Source organism: Antrostomus carolinensis, unplaced genomic scaffold, assembly GCF_000700745.2.
Source record: "Antrostomus carolinensis isolate BGI_N321 unplaced genomic scaffold, ASM70074v2 scaffold9602, whole genome shotgun sequence".
Taxonomy (NCBI): domain Eukaryota; kingdom Metazoa; phylum Chordata; class Aves; order Caprimulgiformes; family Caprimulgidae; genus Antrostomus; species Antrostomus carolinensis.
Genome location: NW_010297545.1, coordinates 22,600 through 22,877, shown reverse-complemented (window position 1 = coordinate 22,877; position 278 = coordinate 22,600).

Below are 278 nucleotides of genomic sequence, written 5' to 3'. Positions count from 1 at the left end.
AGTCCTGCTGCAATGAGAAGTTCACACAGATCACACAGAATGTCAGGGATTGGAATGGACCTCGAAAGATCACCTAGTCCAGTCCCCCTGCTGGAGCAGGAACACCTGAATGAGATCACACAGGAAGGTGTCCAGGTGGATTTTGAATGTCTGGCATAGTGTTCTGTGCCTTCAGACTCACTGCAGTGCTAGACTCATAAACTAGGGAGAGATGCTTGTTAGAGTGCTGGTGTAATAACAGTGGTTGTATTTAAGTAAAATAATCCCGTTGAAGTAAC